General features: G+C 47.3%; 1 protein-coding gene across 13 annotated transcripts in view; it reads left to right on the top strand.

The window, feature by feature from the left end:
* Positions 1-15,782, top strand: part of PLEKHA6 (pleckstrin homology domain containing A6) — a 161,790-nt gene that overhangs the window by 64,944 nt on the left and 81,064 nt on the right. Inside the window, exon 1 of one of the 13 annotated variants that reach the window (XM_064360267.1) lies at positions 642-828. The exons of 10 other annotated variants lie outside the window; for them this stretch is intronic. The gene's annotated coding sequence lies outside the window, so the exon portion shown is untranslated. Of the gene's footprint in view, positions 1-641; positions 829-7,198; positions 7,493-7,515; positions 7,607-15,782 lie in introns of those variants that run through there. 2 more of the 13 variants (XM_021677206.2, XM_021677207.2) reach the window with 2 other exon arrangements.

Below are 15,782 nucleotides of genomic sequence, written 5' to 3'. Positions count from 1 at the left end.
AGCTTGTCAGCTTCCATACCGCATCTCTGCTGCCCTGCGCCATTGTGGAGGTAAGAGATGAGGTGGATAAAGGTCTCTGAGGCAGGGAGATAAGGGCCCAGAAGAAAAACAAGCCTGATTCAGGGAAGGGCACAGGAGAAGAAGTTAAGGAGAGTTCTCCTATTTTCTTTCTTTTTTTTTTTTTTAAGAGATGGAGTTTCACCATCTTGGTCAGGCTGGTCTTGAACTTCTGACCTCATGATCCACCCACCTCAGCCTCCCAAAGTGCTGGGATTACAGGCATGAGCCACCGTGCCTGGCTGGTTCTGCTATTTTCACCCCAGCTTGGTTGGGGTACGCATCTGACACCTGAGAGTGAGGTCTGCCAGGAGCTACAGAGGCAGCAGGTGTCTGTCTGTTCCCCTCCAGTCTCCTTGGTTAGACCATCCCCAGGCCAGGGGGAGTGGTGGCCAGTTAGGGTCAGTCTTGTCCTTCCAGGGTCCTTCTCTGCATTTGCTGTTGGCCAGTCACTCCATTGTCATCTGAAGGAGTATTGGATGGAATTTCAAAGACCTCGGTCTCTAAAGAAGAAAGCTTTTCTTGAACAGGGAATTTATTTCTCCCCTGGGCTCACAGGGCAAGTGGAACATTCCATTTAAAGGGTGAAACAGGAACAGGTGAGCTACAGTGCAGACAACAAGACCGAGACACAGGTCGGGGGAGTGGCTGAGCCACTCACTCTGCCCACCTCTGCCTCTGCCATCTTCTTACCAATCTCTTGCTTCCTGTGCCCTAATCCCAAAATGCTAGGACGGCAGGATGTGGCCGTGGGACTCCTAAAGAAGCCAGGTAAGAGGGCATCCCTCAGAAGACCTTGTCCCTCCCCATCTGAGGACCCTCACTTTCCCACCCACCAGTGCTGCTGTGTCCTACAATTCTGAGGGCACCATTCATATTGTGCTATATGGGAATAGTACCCCTTGGGGTTGTGCGGAGGCCAGGAAGTCTGTGCCAGCAGATAAGTAGGAGGGCAGAATTGGACACTTTTCTGTGTTCTAGGCAAACAATAGAGACCTTTCCAGGAAGCTCAGGGGAGGGAGCTGCCTGTAAGAGGATCCCCTGGTGGATGCTCTGCGGGGTGGCTTGAACGGGTTTCTGCGTTTGCTGCTGCTTGCTTAATTAGACACCTACATGGTGCTCTCTGCTAATGACCGTGTCTCCCAGGCAGATGACAGATAGAAAGGTGGGTAGCTGCGAATGGCAGGTGAAGGTCTCCGGGACAGCCACCTGAGGGTGGGGGAATGGAGGTGGAGCATCATGTGATTTCCATGGGCTAATCTGGAATGTAGACTGTCAAAGACAGCATTTTCTCCCCAGGACTGGGAAAAGAAGCAGTAGCCTCGAAGTCTGATTCTGTCTTCAATAGTAATGTCTTGTGTGAGCTCTGAACTCCTGGCTGTGGTTTGTGCTCTTGAGAAATGGAGAGGTCATCCCTACGTCCAGGGAGTCACTGAGGCCAGATGAGCCCAGGAATGTGCATGTTTCTGGAGGCAGGCATCCTGGAGTGGAGGACAACTGGGTGTCTTTCCAGCACCCTGTATGTTAGGTTGAAAAGATGAGCCACGTGGGGAGGCCTGACTGCTGTGTGGAGTGCGTCAGTAAGATGGTGAACTCCAACTGGACAGATTTGTCAGGAACCATCCTGGGATTTGGAGCTGAGCTTTGGAAATGGGCTAAGGGCTGGGCAAAGTGGCTCACACTTGTAATCTCAGTGGTTTGGTAAGCTGAGGTGGAGGAACGTTTTAGGCCAGGAGTTCAAGACTGGCCTGGGTAACATAAGGCAACTGTCTTAAGAAAGGAGGAAAAAGTAAGGAAGGAAGTGGGGGAGGGAGAGAGGGAGAAAGAAAGGAGGAAGGGAGATTAAAAAGAAGGACATCAAGAAGAAAAAGAGAAAAAGAGAAAGAGAAAGGGAGAGAAAAAGAGAGAAAAAGAAAGAAAGAAAGAAAATGGGGGAGACAGGGCATAGTGGCTCACGCCTGTAATCCCAGCACTTTGGGAGGAGATGGTGGGTGGATCATGAGGTCAGGAGTTCAAGACCAGCCTGATCAACATGATGAAACCCTGGCTCTACTAAAAATACAAAAATCAGCTGGGCTTGGTGGTGCATGCCTGTAATCCCAGCTACTCAGGAGGCTGAGGCAGGAGAATTGCTTGAACCTGGGACCCGGGACACCCAGCCTGGGTAATAGAGTGAGGCTCCGTCTCAAAAAAAAAAAAAAAAAGGAAAGGAAGTGGGCTAAGGGCCTTGGTGCAAATGCTCCGGAGCTTCTCAGGGAGTGCACTGGAAGCAAACTGATTTCTGCCAATGACTCGGGAAGTGGCTGCACTTTGGCGTTTGTGATTCTTCTGTGCCTGCCCCCAGCACACTCTAGCCCATCTTTGTAGAATGGGGATTGTTGGGTTATGGGCAAAGAGGCCTTGTGGTCCTCACCTGGGTGAGCCAACCAAATATTACCAAAAGCAGAGCTGCAGAGAAAAGGTGCCAGGACCCAGGTAAATGTGTTCGTGCCGCCCAAACAATGCCATGCTTCATGGGCTCCTGAGCACCCCAGCCCTGTGGTAAGGCCTGGAGCCAGGCCCAAGCAAGGGCAGGTTGTAGGAAAGCACAGGCCTGTGTGCCGCTTGTGAGCCAGAAAGGTGCCACTCCGCCCTTGAGTGTTTCTGGGATGCTTTGAACGGTCTTTGCTCTTGCTTCCTCCATCCCAGGAAGGCCTGAACACCTCCGGGGGGTGGAATCTGGAAAGGGACTGTAGGATTGCCGTGTGCTGTTTATCTCTCCCATGCTTCTGATGGAGATGATGGAAATAAGCGTTTCTGCACATTTCAGGGACAGAGTGAGGTCGGCAGAGATGATCGGCTATCATGGAAACCTGGGACTGTAGGGGAAAGACTGAGTTTTGAAGCTGAGCAGATGTAACTGAATTTTGGCTGTGTCACTGGCCAGCTGTGTGGTGCTGGGCGAGTTAGCTAACTCTTCTAACCATGAGTTGCTTGTGCTGTAAGATGGGAATACCACCACCCATCTCCAGAGTTCCTGTGGGAATTCAATGAGACAATATGTGTAAACTATCTATCCAGCCCTGGCTCAAGTGTTAGGCACTAGCGTTTTGTCATGTAGCCCCAACTTAATGCCTATAGAGGAAGGGTAAGAAATGGGCTGAGACCAGAGGAAACACTTTGGCTCGAGGGATTCAGTTTAGATCTTAGGATGCATTTTCTGAGTTTAAGGATTTAGGGCCCACGTGGCCATGGGTGATTGTGAAGTTTCCTCCTCTAAAGAAATTAGATGATTCCCTTTAGAGCGTAACCTTAGGGCTTTCATGGTGGGAAGTAGGAAAAGGAACTATATTCAGTTTCCTTCAACAAACATTTTTGAGCAAAGGTACTTTCACTTCCAAAGAGTGATGATTTTGGGTGTTTAAAAACCCTTTGAACATCTTGTAAGAAAGAAGTATTTGAAAACTGTATTATATTTGGCAGTTATCATTCGTATTTTTGTTACACACTCAAGAAGCCCTAATCTGCTTAGTTCTGGAAGTAGAAACAATGAGTAGAAGCGGAACTTTCTATCAGCACTCTTAACAGTGGAGCAGGCTACCTTCCAAAGTAGAGTGTGCTGTCCCCGCGAGAGTGTGAGCGGCCTAGGGGTAGTCGTCTTTCATAGTTGTTGCAGAGGCCTCTTCCTACACCAGGTGGGAGGGCAGACTGCTTGATGCTGAGATCCCTCCAAAATGGGGGAGGCTCTCATTCTGGGATCACCAAAATCTCCCAGCTGAGGATAAGCGGTTTCCCTACACCTTATGCTAATGCTCTAGAGATTGGAATTAGGGCAAGTTCCTCCCCCAACCCGTACCACCACCGGAGCCCTTCTTCCTGACTTCCTTCTCCAAAGCAGAGCCTCTTTTCTCTCCCTAAATGTCCTTTACTATGATTTCCCCCCAAAGTCTTTGAGTTTTTGTGCACTCTTGCCCCGCTGCACGTCTCAGAACCGGCTTTTATTGTAGGTGAGTCTTTGCCCTGTGTTTCTAATCGTCTCTAGCAGGACGAGCGATTGACAATCAAGCAACTATTTATTGCCTGCCTACTATGCACAAGGCACTGGTATAGGAGCCGAGAGGGGAGGCAAGGAATTGCAATAGATAGTCCAATCCTTAAAGAGCTTCAGTCTCTCTTTTGGAAAGACTTTTTTGGAGTAAAAAGTCAGTGGAGGGTCAAGGTTGTGTGTAAATAACAGTTGAGTGGTAAAGACAGTAGCAGGAGTAGGGGAAGGGGACGGAGTTACAGAGGCTGAGGCGCTTGGGTGAACTGGGCCAGTGGATTTCAGACCTGACTGCTGTTGGGATGAGAGACTGAGATAGGAGAGTCAAAGTTGACCTGGCAGTTATAAGCCTGTTTAACCGGGAGAGTTAACGTTGACATTGACAGAAGTAAGAGTGAACTTAGATGGAGAGCCCCTTCATAATTGATTTTTTATTTATTTTTTTAACCATGCATGCATAGTAGTCAAACAACACAGAAAAGTATTCAGTGAAAGTCCCTCTCTTGATCCATCTCTGATCTACGCCCAGTCCCCTCCTTGGAGATGGTCACGGTTATTTTATCAGTGTCTACTGTGTCCTTCCTGAGACACTAAGCCAGGGGTCGGCCAACTGTGACCCATGGGCCAAATCCAGCCACTACCTAATTTTGCATGACTCTTGAGCTAAGAATGGTGTTTATATTTGGTGCTGAAAAAAAAAATCAAAAGGAGAATGATATTTTGTGACACATGAAAATTACATGAAATTCAAATTTTAGTGTCCATAACTAGAGTTTTATTGAGACGTAGCCACACTCATTTATCTGTGCTTTTTCGTTTCTGCTCATTTGTTTACTTATGGTGGCTGCTTTTGCACTTTGATGGTACCACTGAGTACAACACGGACTTACAAAGCTAAAAAGACCTATCTAACCCTTTACATAAAAAGTTTGCTGACTCCTGCTCTAGGCAGATATAGTAACATTGGTAGTTGTCAATATAAACGATTTGTTAGTCCAAGAAGTATCATACTAAATTGATACCATCTTCATTGACCATCTCTTGGACAGTTCCTTCTCAATACAGTCACGCATTACTTAATGTCGGGGATGCATTCTGAGAAGTACATTTCTAGGCAAGTTTGTTGTCTCGCGAACATGACAGTATACTTCCACAAACCTAGACGGTTTAGCCTACTACGCACCTAGGCTTCACGGTGTAGCCTGTTGCTTAAACCTGTACAGTACACTACTGTACTGAATACTGTAGGCAACTGTAACACAATAGTGTGTGGGTATCTAAACATAGAAAAGGTACAGTAAGGCCGTACACGGTAGCTCACGCCTTTAATCCTAGCACTTTGGGAGGCTGAGGCAGGCAGATCACGAGGTCAGGACTTCAAGACCAGCCTGACCAACATGGTGAAACTCCATCTCTACTAAAAATACAAAAATTAGCCAGGTGTTGTAGCGGGTACCTGTAATCCCAGCTACTCGGGAGTCTGAGGCAGGAGAATCGCTTGAACCCGGGAGGCGGAGGTTGCAGTGAGCTGAGATTGCGCCACTGCACTCCAGCCTGGTGACAGAGTGAGACTCCATCTCAAAAAAAAAAAGAAAGAAAGAAAAGAAAAAGAAAAAGAACAGTAAAATGCAGTGTTATAATCTTATGGGATCACTTTTGTATATGTGGTCCATTATTGACCGAAACGACCTTATACAGCGTATGATTGCGCTATGAAATCATTAGTCAGTCGGTGGTCAATCTTAATTTGATTGGAGACATGCTGAGTTTAAGGTGCCGGCTGGTTACCCACAGGACAATGCTCAGTAGGTGATTTGGCTCATGGGACTGAAGCTTGGAACCTGGAGGTTATGTGAGGACACCTGCAGGGAGTCTTCAGTGTGGATCTGTCTATGATATCAGCCTGCAGGTCAAAGATTTCCCTTAACAGAAACGAAGCATTACATGCTGAGCACTGTACAAAGTAAACTATGGATGTTAATAGAGTGACAGAAAGACAGTGAATGAGAAACATGAAACCAGCCCCTGAAGGAACAGTAAATACTACAGGCAGTTTAGAATTACCTTCTTGAGTCAGCTGGTAACTGGAGGTAATGTGGAGTGGTGAGCAGAGTGGGAAGAGAATGGGCATTTACTGAGTGCCTACCACGTGCCCGCTGCTGTATATACGTTACCTTTTTACTGTGACTCAGGCGGAATCCTTAGCCTCATTTTACAGATGAGGAAATAGAAGCTCAGAAAGGTTAAGTGATTTTTTTTCTTGCAATCAATGATCCAAGTGAGTATCTAGTTGTATTAAAGCACGATTCCAACTGACCTGGACTGATTGATTGATTGATTAATTGACAAGGTCTCGCTCTGCCACACAGGCTGGAGTGCAATGGCATGATCATAGGATCATAGCTCATGGGGGCCTCGAACTTCTAGCCTGAAGCAGTCCTCCCAAAGTGTTGTGATTACAGGCATGAGCCACTGCTGGCTTTTAAGCCTCTTATTTCCCTTCTACTATCCAAGATGCCGAATCAGGCTGGGAGTCACTCCCTGGCTTTGCCAAGCCATTTCATCTTCCTGGCCTCAGCTCTCTCATCTGCAAAATGAGGCATTTGTTACCACAATTGCTACAGTCCCTTCTAGTCTCACCTGGCCTGATTCTATCATGGGTGGAAACGTAAGGGTCAGGGCTGCACCATAAGAATGATACGCAGAAAATTGGGAGAGGTGAGGAAGGCGAATTTAGCAATTTATATATGTCAGACCCAGTTATCTGGAAGCAGATCCTTAGGAGAATATTCCCTAATATGAAGGAATGGTCTAAAAATCTCTGCTCCCAAGCTGCAAACTTGCCTGTTGCCCTTATTGCCAGGATCCTGAGTGCCACTTAATCACCTGGACTTGAGCTGCTGGAGGGGTTGGGGCTGGGAGAGACCGTGGACGTACCTGGCAGGTCTCTCTCCCCATGCCTGCACCTCTGGGCTCAGCTCGGCTGGGCTTGCTGGGCTTAGGGTTTCAGGAGGAGCTGCAGCTAGAGGGCTGTCTGATGTTTCCAAGGAGCAGGAGGGGTGGGGAGTGAGGGGAATGCGAGGGCGGGTAAGCCACCAGACCCGAGAAACTGGGGGTGTGAGTGTGTTTGTATAGGACTCGGCCAACCTGCAGTTTCAGATTTCAGAGCCAGCTTTACTGGGAGACGTTCTCTAGGTTTTCAGTTAGCACTGGAGCAAGGAGAGAGCTGACACCAGAGTCTTCCTGGAAGGCTAGAGGAATTCTGGAATACTGGGCTCTCGCCCTGTTTCCTTCCTTCTCATGGGCGTTGCATCGGCCACCCTTGGCAGTTTTCTCTGATCAGAAGTATTGCTTCACTCCTTCCCAGTCGGCAGTCTGCGTCTCCCAGTTGGGTCCCGACATCCAGCATGGAAGGTAAAATCTAGGGTCCTGGGGATCTCTGCTAGGAAGAACTGGGTCCAGCCAAACTTTCGGTGGAGAGGACCTGGGAGAAAAACACACATGTTGGGCGAAGAGGAATACTTCACAGTAAGGCAGATATGAATGAGTGTGTGTGCGTGAGAGTGAGTGTGTGAGTGTGTGTGGCGCAGGTACTTCTGTTAACAGTTGGGACGCAAATCTTTTACCTCTTCTTCCTTCACTTATCCCCTCTTTCTCTGCTAGCAAATAAGAATATTGCATAAATGTTCATCTTCCTCAGGGTCTCTCATCAAAAAGTTAAAGAAAGTGTCTAATTTCTGGAAGGTGACTAGTTCCTCCCTTGGGGGTAGGGGGCTGCAAAGAGAATTTAGGGACGTAAGTACAGACCCGTGTGTATCCAGAGGACTGATGCCCCTAGGGTAAGCCCTGGATTTTGTAGATGCCTAGACCACTTCTTTCTTTTTAAATTTTAGATGGTCGTGGGTGGGGTACACATGCAGGTTTGTTACGTGGATATATTGCACAATGCTGAGGTCTGGGTCCCTGTCGAATCGGTCACCCAAATAGTGAACATAGTACCCAATATGTTGGTATTCAACCTCTGCCCCCATCTTTTCCTCTCCCATTTTGGAGTCCCCAGTGTCTGTCTACTGTGGTTATCTTTATGTCCTGGAACATTTCTGATACAGCTACCTGTAAGCCCTGTAGCTGTCTGCTGGGAAGGTGAAATCCATATGGATTCCAGCATGGTCTCCATGTGAAATTAGCTTGAACCAACCCAAAGGATCAAAGCTATGAGGGGCAAGTGGCAGAAGCACTTGCTTCCCAGTGCCTCAGAATTGGGCAGGATGGAGGCCAAAGCCTTGGAGAAGGGGGAGGAGGAATTGCCATTTTGCTGAACGCAGAAATTTGGGTGGGGCAGGTGATTGGTGGGGGGTGGGTAAGGCTGGCTGAATGTGGCCCCATCTTCCCAGGGTCTGTGTGGTGTTTCTCGGTGGCAAGGAGCAGAGATCAGAGAACTGCTTCATACAGGGGCTGCTGGGCGGGCAGCCTGGCCTGGCTGCCATGTGAGCAGTCACCAGTGCTGTGGGCAGCACACGCTGTGAGGCAGGATCTTGCAGGGATGGTGGGTGGCCCAGGCTCAATGGGACGAAGCCAGAGGCTGGAGGTGGTTTTTGAAAAGCAGATTTGGGGTGGTGAGAGATGCATTGGAGGAGGAATGTGGTGGAGAAAGCTGGAGAAAGAATATGGGGTGGATGGAAAGACACAAAAACAGGGATTGGGGAGTCCTAAACTCTGCTACATTCCACAGCTGCAGTCAGGCAAGAGATCGTAACTCTCAATGTAGATATAATCCAGAATAAGTGAGAAAACCACTGTTTGCCTACTGACTTCTGAATATAATGGGAGAGATATATGAGAGGTGATGCAGACTGGGCGAAGTGCAACAGAAATACATTTTAAGCCTAAGAAATCATATAGTGCAGTTGAATTTAGGAGGCAATCACACAGCCATTTATTAGGCAATATAATTAATAGGTTGTACAGTCTGGTTACTTTTGAAACTATGGGCATTAAACATTGTTTTATTTATATCACCACCTACTTCCAAATAGAATTCATAGCATCTTTATATATTTGGTAGATGCTGCTGTGCATAATTTTGGCCCACAGAGAGTCATAATTTCTTCCTTTTGTTCAATTGTGTAGTGCTTTGCAGCTCAGACCAAGTGCACTTTCATATCCACACTCCCGTTCTCACTCAGTTTAGCAGGTGTTTACTGCTCTTTCTCCTTCCCTAAGCAGTGTGCTAGATCTGGAGTATACAGAGATGGAAAAGAACTGGATCAACACCTTCTAGGATCTCTCAGTCTAACTGCAATCCTGTAGGGAAGATGGGAAAAATATATCTACAATGTAGATGAGGCAGCTGGAACCAAAAGATGCTGCTATGGTTAGTCAGCGGGAGGGAAGGATTAGAATCAAGACCCAGCTCCTAATCCAGCATGCCACAGTACTGCCTGCACCTACCTCTACCCCACTGCCCAGCAATGTGTGCACTTCCCTTTACCTGTTCATCCCCCATACTTTCTGCATCAGAGTAATGAGAAAGAAGCAGTGATATGGGAGTCGGAGTGGAAAACTGCTCCCTGGTATGGAACCCGTCCTCTCTGGGCTCCTCATTGTGCAACTGAAATGGCATCACTGGGTCTGTGTCTATGTTATGTTGCCAGTTTGATGCTCTCTACCATGCACCAGAGGCCACTTTATCTCTCAGATAATTCTTGGCTTGGAGTAGACTGTCTTCCTCTCTCTTCTCCCTGAATTATTTGAACAGGCAAGATATGGTAAAATTCAGGGGCTCACAGAAATTTAAGAGGTTTCAGTATGGTGGTAGATGCGTATTAATTTCCCCCTCCCTTCCACACCTGCCACACTCAAGTTTTCCAGAAAGATCTGAATCCCAAAAGCTTAGGATCTTTCTCTTAATTTTTAGGCTTAAGTTAAAAGGAACATAGAGCCATCATCTGGTCCAGTGATTCCCAAGTTTTGGTCTGTGACAGAGTTTTCACCAGCCTGAGGTGAAATAACAAAAATAGGGAAAATATACCAACTTTTTTCAGAAAGCAAAATGTATTGAGTTTAAAGGATATCTTCTGGGGCAGGAGATGTGAGGAAGTATTTACTCTGAGGTTTTGGCTTATCCTTTTTCAGAGCTGATGGTGAGAGTAGATGGTAATCAGTCTTTTAAAATGTCCTTATTTAGCAAAATTAAAAGTTGGCAACCTTATGTTGGTTCCTCAAATTTCATTTTTTGAAATTTTGTTGGTCCATGGAATCCAAAAATTTTGCCTCCAGGCAGGACCATTTCCAAACAGAGGAGACTGTCCCTGATAAGGTCACTTTTGGGGCAGATTCCTGAAAACTTGAATTCTGATCTTGTCACTATTATCTTTCCCTGTGGGTCTTTAGAACGTGATAAACTGATGCACACTGAGTCTTTCTCCATTCTTACTTTGTGGAAGGTTTCTACCTGGAAGGTGTCTACCTTCCACAAAGTAAGAACGGAGAAACAAATGTACTCTCAGTTCCTCTTCCCCTTTGTCCTGAATAGCAGGGATAGCGATTTTCTATCATCTGCAGGTCTTTGTGATTAGGGCTTGCCCGTTCTTATTTCCACAGTCATCTTTTGGAAATGAGGGAGGTCATCTTCTATCCTTAGAAAAGACCAAGGAGAGCTGGGGATTGGATTTTGGAGAGAGTGTGAGATAACATATATATATATGTATGTATGTATGTATGTATACATACATATATATACAGAGAGAGAGAGAGAGAGAGAGAGAGAGAGAGTCTTGCTCTGTTGCCAGGCGTCAGGCTGGAGTGCAGTGGTGCGACCTTGGCTCACTGCAACCTCCGCCTCCCAGGTTCAAGCGATTCTCCTGCCTCAGCCTCCTGAGTAGCTGGGACTACAGGCGCACGCCACCATGCCCAGCTAATTTTTGTATTTTTAGTAGAGACCAGGTTTCACCATGTTGTCCAGGATAGTCTCGATCTCTTGACCTCATGATCTGCCCGCCTTGGCCTCCCAAAGTGCTGGAATTACAGGCCTGAGCCACTGTGCTCAGCCAGGAGAAAACATATTTTTAACGAGGTGGTTGAAGTAAAGAACATTTAAAAATCTTGTATCAATTTTTCAAATGGTGGGTCTTCTTAAACTCTCAAGAATATAGGCTAAACCTGGCATGGTGGCTCACGCCTATAATCCTAGCACTTTGGAAGGTTGAGGCGGGTGGATCACTTGAGCTCAGGAGTTCAAGACCAGCCTGGGCAACATGGCAAAATCTTGGCTCTACAAAAAATATGAAAATTAGCCAGGCACGGTGGCACACACCTATAGTCTTAGCTACTCAGGAAGCTAAGGTGGGAGAATCTCTTGAGCTCAGGAGGCAGAGGTTGCCCTGAGTTGTGATTGCGCCATTGTACTCCAGCCTGGGCAATACAGTGAAACTCTCTCACCACACCCACTCTACCCCCAAAATAATATAGACTGGAGCTTTTGTAAATTTGGAGACTCCTGGAGGTATTGGAGTGTCTGAGTCTTCTACCTTTGGAGGATTCAGGCCTGGAATTACGACAAATATATGGGAAACCCCAGACAGGTCCCAGCTGCCAGAATCTGAGACACATGGTTGGTGTGCACATGTGTGCAGACTTGTGCGAGCAAAAGCTTTTAGGAAAAACTCAGTCTGAAACCACCCTAGGAATTAAACTAGATGCTCTTTTTTGAGGTTCATTCTAGGACCCTTTTCCTAAAAGCAGATACCCAGGAGCTTCTTTATACAAGAAAACTTTCTGATTTTTTTCATCCCATTTTCATGCCCTCCTAGCCTAGGAAAGCAGTTGAGGTTCCTAAATTAGGAAGGTTGTTAAACTCGGGGGAGAAGGTGGCAGATTCTCAAGCTTTCTCAGAGCAAAGAGGCAAAGGGAAAATGACTACAGGGAAGATTAGGCTCTGATCTGAAGACCAGACCAAGGTGCATGAGATTCTCTTTTCCTGACAGTATCTAGATAGTGATGGGTCAGCCCAGCAGCACAGCCCTTAAGAACAGTGATGCAGGAAAGCCTGAACCTGTGACTCATGATGGATACCATGGGCCTGTTCAAACTAGCAGAGTGGGGAGAGAAGGAAAAGCATCTAAGAAGTGTAAATTAAAGATAGCTGCCACTTGAGGAGCTTCTGCAGGGTGGACCCCGCCGTGGTCATCTGACAGCTCCACCTAGGGTTGGGCAGATGACCGATGGTGACAGGCAGTGGTTTTCTTAGCCCATCTCTGGTCCCCTCCAGGGGTGGCTTTCCCCAAGGAGAACCTCATCTTAACTTTGGATAGGTTTGGGACACAGCATTAGGGAGTACAGCTAAATTCTAGGAGATTAGAATCTCTTCTGAGGTGTTCAAGCCAGAAGGAAGAAGGTGTTAATCGTGCAGCATGACTTTTCCAACAATAACGTTCCTGGGACCTTTGAAGCTGTCCCCATCCTTATCATGGTGAGATTATGGAAAGCAATGCCTGGACTCTGGGGCCAACTTGGTCTCTAACTGGCTTCATGGTCTTGGGCAACTTGGTCCTTCTCTCTGGGCTTCAGCTTCTTCATTTGTCACATGAGGGAATTGAATTTGATTGCCAGCATCCTCTTTGTTTAATTCTGCAAGCCTCAGGTCTCCATTTGCTACACAGTAGGGCCTTTCTAAGAATTTGATGTAGACCTTATCACGCCAAGAAAAGAAGCATCCACTACCTCATTCTGAACTGCAGGTCTACTGTCCAACAGTTGTATGCCTGTTGGAAACATGGCCGAAGGTGGCAGAATGGAGCTGGGTATTCTCAAGATAGCAGATCCAGGGTCAGAACCGAGAAGTCCACTTGGATGACTGTGCCTTAGAGTGGGTTGAGTCCATAATAATCATCAGTAAGTCTCTCAAATGTACGACTAAAGCCAAGAGATCCGAGAATTGCCCAACACTTTTCACTATGACTGCCCAGGGCTGGTTTCCCATTTGAAAAGCCTCCTGAGGCCATGAAGCGCATCAGGAGAAACATGCTGAACCTGTTCTGCTGTGTGTTGATACGTTTGTTTCTCACCCTAGTGCCCCATCATCATCATCCCCCTCACAATTAGAATTCCTTCCTTCAACTCCTCATAAACTCAGAGACCCCCATGGCTCTGTCATTCATCCCCTGGGAATGCCTCTAGGGAGTAGTAGCTGGTACAGGTGAAGCCGCAGGGTGGTGGTAGGGTGGAGACAGGGCTGGAAGCCCAGTGAGGTGGGGACTTGGGAGGCGTGTTTGGACTCTGTGGACATGTCTATACCTGAAGTCCACCCAAATAACACATCGCCTCCGCCAGCTCTATTCAGTGTAGAAATGCAGCAGATTGCTGTAGGCTGATGGGCTGGTCTTTGAATCCTCTCCCCTATCCCATGGCAACATGCATTCCCGGGAGCTAACTCCAGGCTGCAGGAACCCAGAGACTCTCCAGGCTGGTGATGAGGCAAGTGCTTTGACTGGCTGTCAGCATCTTTAGCTTAAATAACTCTGGTGACTCTCCTGAAACTCCTGTTTTCGGGAGCTAGAGACATGGCTTGTATAGCTCTCTACTTCATTATCTGAAATCCTTGGGGCCTATGGATTTAGAATGGTAAAGTAAGTGGTACACACTGTTTATTACCTAAAACCATCGGGAGGGTCTGGAGCAGCTCCATAATCAAACATATTAATATCCTGCAGCCAGACTGGGAGAGTCAAATGAGTGGGATAAATAAAGACTGTAAAGAGTCTTATGCCTGTTCAGGTCATGGTTTGCTGCTAAATATGCTCAAGTCAGGTTGACTTTTGCTGCCAGTTAGGACAAAACTTTCAGTTCAGATGTTTGCAGGTCTTGGAATGCTATGAAAGCATTGTGGTTCTGTATTGCCTCATATATTCTTATAAGGTGGGAATTGGTCTTCTCATTTTACAGATGAGAAAGCTAGGGTTTAGAGAGGACCAGTAACTTGTCCATTGACTTTCAGCTAGGTGGGCTGAGCTGTCCTTCTAATCCAGGCCTGTCTGCCTGCAGAGCTAGGCTTTTCCTCCAAGGTAATACCTCTTCAGAATGAATGAAGAAGGCTCAAGGGTGGGCACAGGGAGCTCTGACTTTGACATCTTCTCTGATTAAAGGGGTGCTTTCTGGATATTTGATAGGGATCATTTATTGGCTTGTTCTTATTTATCCATTGACTCCTGGGATCCCAGTAGGCTAATGGCTCAGAAGAGAGGAAGCTAAAGTTTGGTCAACTTTGTGGCTTACAAGAAGAATCCAGCTGGCCTTGTGGGGGCTGTGAGAGCCAAGAACAAATGGGGTCAGGTTGGATTTAGTGAGAGATGCATCATCTGCAGGGGAAGCAACCCCCGTATCGAGCCAGTGAAATATGCAGTGCTTCCTGCTTCCCCACCCATTGCCTGGCTGGAGAAGTGTTGCCTTGAGTGGGGACCTGTCTTGAGAGAAGGATTGTCCTCAAGGATCATGAGCGCTGGATAAGCTTGAGAGTGATGAGCAGCTTGAAATAGGGAGAATTCAATTAGGGAGTCTCTCTGGTCTTCATTAGTGATGTGGAAAAACAGTCAAAGGAAGCGCTAATTCAATCTGCTGAAGATGCACCCTGCTTTTAACACATCATTGGAAAGATGGACCCTGGTCTGTGGTCTGGGCAATGGCCTAGATAACCTCCCTCTTCTATCTTCTAAGTACTGTCAGATGGTGGCTGCCAATTTTGGGTCATCTCTGGGTCAGGCAAGATCTGGACTCTTAATATCCAGGCACAAGAGTCCATGGTGTTCCTCTGTGGTGAGGAGCCTGCTGTCAGTGAACTCCAAGCAGTGTAAGAGCCGGTCGCTCTGGCAGGGGAGTGGCCCATGCTTCCCTAGGAAGCCACCCATTAGGAAGTGTGGTAGGTTAGTTTCCATAGGAACAAGGAACATCTGCTCCAGCCAGCTAGAGAACAGATCGGGGAAAAATATTCTTAAAGGGGCCATTAGCTCATGGAATTGGTGCCAGGGAAGTAGGCCTTCTAAAGAAAACATGAGGGGGCAGGGTTTTTTTTTTTAATTTTTAATTTTTTTTTTTTTTTTAGAGACAGAGTCTCACTCTGTCACCCAGGCTAGAGTGCAATGGCAGGATCTCAGCTCACTGCAACCTCCGCCTCCCGGGTTCAAGTGATTCTCCTGCCTCAGCCCCCCGAGTAGCTGGGACTACAGGCATCCGCCAGCACGCCCAGCTAATTTTTGTGATTTCAGTAGAGATGGGGTTTCACCATGTTGGCCAGGATGGTCTCGATCTCTTGACCTCATGATCCGCCTGCCTTGGCCTCCCAGTGTGCTGGGATTATAGGCGTGAGCCACTGTGCTCAGCCAGAAGGGGCAGATGAAGCGTCTTGATAGGTCCTCACTCAAGGCAACGCTTCTCCAGCCAGGCATTGGGTGGGGAAGCAGGTTAAACCTCCTAAACCTGAGAGAATTGTGAGGCCCTAAGACAGTAGAAGACCCACATTTGCTTTGGAAAGTGCAGGAGAAAGAATGCACGATGTTTTCTCCCCTCAATAATGGCTGTCCCCTGGGACTATGTCTCAAAGCTGTGTCAGCTTGCTGGCTGCAGCTCAGAGCTCCCTGAGTCCTTTGGTCAGCAGTCCTCCCCTCCACCTTCCCTATGGACCTTAGCTCACCTATGTGACAATCCCCATTTC

Source organism: Aotus nancymaae, unplaced genomic scaffold, assembly GCF_030222135.1.
Source record: "Aotus nancymaae isolate 86718 unplaced genomic scaffold, 86718_ANA_hifiasm-v0.15.2.pri h1tg000039l, whole genome shotgun sequence".
In the NCBI taxonomy this organism is placed as follows: Eukaryota; Metazoa; Chordata; class Mammalia; order Primates; family Aotidae; genus Aotus; species Aotus nancymaae.
This window is presented reverse-complemented; position numbering and strand designations above follow the sequence as displayed.